The sequence below is a fragment of the Capsella rubella genome, unplaced genomic scaffold, assembly GCF_000375325.1.
Source record: "Capsella rubella cultivar Monte Gargano unplaced genomic scaffold, Caprub1_0 scaffold_5, whole genome shotgun sequence".
In the NCBI taxonomy this organism is placed as follows: Eukaryota; Viridiplantae; Streptophyta; class Magnoliopsida; order Brassicales; family Brassicaceae; genus Capsella; species Capsella rubella.
The window spans coordinates 5514004-5517609 of record NW_006238919.1 but is presented as its reverse complement, the minus strand read 5'-3'; positions in this window follow the sequence as shown (position 1 = coordinate 5517609).

The window sequence follows — 3606 nt, the reverse complement described above, 5'->3', positions numbered from 1 at the left end:
TGTATTATACCTCGCAGAGGAGTAACATTGCCATAAAGGGAGTTATTCACCAGAAAGGAATAAGAAACAACAGAGACGCATTGCATTATCCAGTTAACCCAAGCGGGATGGAAACCCATTCTCTGAAACACTTGCTGGATAAATCCCCACTCCACTCTGTCATAATCCTTGCTTAAGTCCGTTTTGACAGCCATATAGCAGTGCTTTCAACCTCAGAAACTTTAAAAAAAGGCAGAACCTCATGTGTGATTAACACATTATCTGCAATAACTCTTCTTGGAATGAAAGCTGACTAGTTCTCTGACACTAAGGAGGGAAGAATTGGCTTCAACCTTGGAGAGAGAAGTTTTGAAATGGCGTTGTAATAAACATTACATAACGCAATGGGCCGAAAATCTGCAACTTTCTTTGAAGCTTGGCCCTTTGGAATAAGCCTAATGAAAGTATCATTAAGATTTGGGGGCATAACACATGATGAAAAGAACCCTTGGATTTCAGAAACAATAGCTGGACCTACTGCTTCCCAATTAGATTGAAAGAAACAAGCAGAAAAACTATCCAGGCCTGGAGCTTTTCCTAGATGGATGTCAAGCACAGCTGCCTTAATCTCAGAAGCCGAAGGCGGTGCTATAAGCGATTGGTTAACCACATCTGAAAAACAAGGCGACAGAGCTTCCAATATGGTACTCTCCATACTTCCATCAGCCACACATGGAGAAGCAAACAAATTCTGGAAATAAGATGCAATAACACTCCCAATTTGATCCTCCTCAAAAACTGCAACTCCATCTTCATTTTCCATCACTGACAGTTTGTTGATAGCCTGTCTTCCCCTTGTGGCTGCGCGAAAGAAACCTGAATTTTGATCTCCTAAGCATAGCCACAGCTGCCTACTCCTTTGTTTCCAGAAGGCTTCTTCCTCCTTGTAAGCCTATTTTAAATCTGCATTAATCTTAACAACAAGGTTTCAATAAGAACAGAGCTTGACATTGCCTTTTCTAATTCATCATGATGTCTCTTGATACATAATTGGTTGTTCCTTTGCTTTTTTCTATTCCAGCCAACTAGTGCAGATCTACAATTGGCTATGCAAGTATAAACTGAAGCGTTACTCTCTTCTTGCCAAGTAGTTTGGACTAAGGTTTTAACCTCTTCATTATCCTTCAACCTTCTGTCATACTTACAATCCTCTCCTCTTCTTCTTCTTCATAGAGAAATGAGTCAGAAGGGGACAATGATCAGACCCTTCAAACCTCAGATACTGGCTTCGACCATCAGGAAAGGATTTAGCCCAAGAGCTATTACCCATAGAACGATCCAATCTGTAGGAAACAACATGTTTGTGTCTTACTCCTCTCCACGAGAGACAATTTCCAGAGAAGCCCAGATCTTAAATATCACACTCAAACATAAAGGATCTAAACTCTATAAAAGAGCTTTCAGGACGAAGTGGTCCACCTTTTTTCTCTGAGTTGCTCATCAGGTCATTGAATTCACCTGATAAAAACCAGGTACCCTCTCTTGATGCTGCTAAATCCTTTAAAGCACTCCAAACAATGATTTTTTTACTCATGTCTGGATTGCCATATACAAAAGTAGCATAAAAGGTACTATGATGGACAGTAACCTTTGAATAAATAAAGTTATCACATGCAAATATCCTTCTTCCAGAACAGTGCTAGTCCTCTTCCTCCATGACCATGTGGTGCTACTAATTGGCTGTAAATATAACTCAAATCTTCCATCGCTTGCAGGGTCGTGGTTGGTGCATTTTTAGTCCCCATAAAGAAGAAGATATCAGGGACCGAGACGGGGCCGAAAATACGCACCTCGCGAGTTTTTGGAAGTCCCTTCTTGAGAAATATTATCTTGGTTCTGACCACAGGGGCCTGGTTGAGGGTGAGGGCTATTTGATTCCCCTGCATCTTGAGCATAAAACCTGCTGCGAAATGTGGATCCATATCTAAACGTCGTTTCGGAGAGATTGTGGAGAGAAATAATCTTTGTTTCTTCTTGGACTTTCCTTCTTGAGAAACATTGGGGATTGGTTGTTGCTTCTTCCTATACTAAGAGCCTTCCCTGGTGGACGTCCAACTAGCCTACTACCTTTCTTTTTCACTATGCTTTTCTTCTTTGGTCTAGGGGGAGGGATTAACATATTTATAGAGCCCAATCTTAGAGCAACTGACACTCTTACCGGGCTAATAGATCTTGAAGGAGAAATGGGGAGAGAAACCTCCTGGTTTGACATTGTTAAACTGGCTCGAACCATTCCCTAAGCTGTTTCTACAAACTCTCCGTTTTCCTCTGCCTGTTTAACCCTCTCTTTTCTTGATGCACTCTTTGTTGGATCGGGACCAGTTAGCATATTGTCCCATAACTTCACGCAGCTCTCCTAAGGCCACTTCGACTGCTTCTAGAGGCAAAATAGGTTCAGTTGCCTGCACTTCACGAGCCACTTCTTCATCCTTGCTTCTGGTCCTGGTTCTAGGAGCCACAGAGGCTGGGCTATCTATAGATTTTCCATACCCTTCCCTACGCTGCAGGGGAGAGTGATCTCTTGCATTATGATGTGAGCTACTAGAGAAGTATCTAGATCTTTGCTCAACATCCCTCTGGGAGGAACTGTGTCCTAGTCTCTCTGGTCTCCTCTCATCAAATTTGATGAACGGGACCAAAAATGCGAATTTTTGAATGCCTTGGATCACGGCGCTCCGGCGAAGTATCTAGATTTTTATGATTTCATTTCTACGAATTTTTAGTAAGTTTCCACAAATGAAATAAAAAAAATTGGTGAGTAGTTAAGAAAAAAATCCTTAGCTATCTAATTGAAAACAAATAAAATGTCAAACTGATATCATATACATGATATAATAAATAAATATCTACAAATATTATCTCACACATACAATAATTATTGTGAATCGATTATTATTTCAAACATTCACAAATTTGATAAAAATAATTAATTCATATCTTTTAAATGATACAACAAATGAATATACCTACCAATAAAATTCCACACGCACGTGCAGGTCTAAATCTTTTTCCTATTTCTCTATATGTTGTGCTAAAATATATGATCAAAAACGAGTAAGTTATTATTAAAACCACGGTTATGAGATGGAAAACATAACATATATACGACAAGACGGGATTAATTTTTGTCCCAAAATAGATCAACCACACTTTTGTTACTATTTTATATGTGTAGTTGCCTTTACTTATCGCAAAAAAATTCGACAATTTTTTTTATTTAAGCCGAATAAAAAAAACTTAAAAATAAAACAAAAATACTAAACTACTACAACTTTGGGTTATGAATGTTAATAATACTCCTATAAATTATGTTTACAATCATGACCCCACACATATGTAATATATAAATATATAAATATATTTATATAATCTCTGTTTATATTTTACTTTGATATTTTTCTGTTTTTTATTTCATTTTGTTTTTTATTTATATACTTTTAGACTTTTAGTTTAGATTATTTTCAATAATTGTTTTAAAATAAAATTTAAACCTTAAAAATGAGTGGATTAGTTTATGCATTAACTTTAAATTTATTGCTCTTTTGATCAATATTTTGTTGAAGAAAA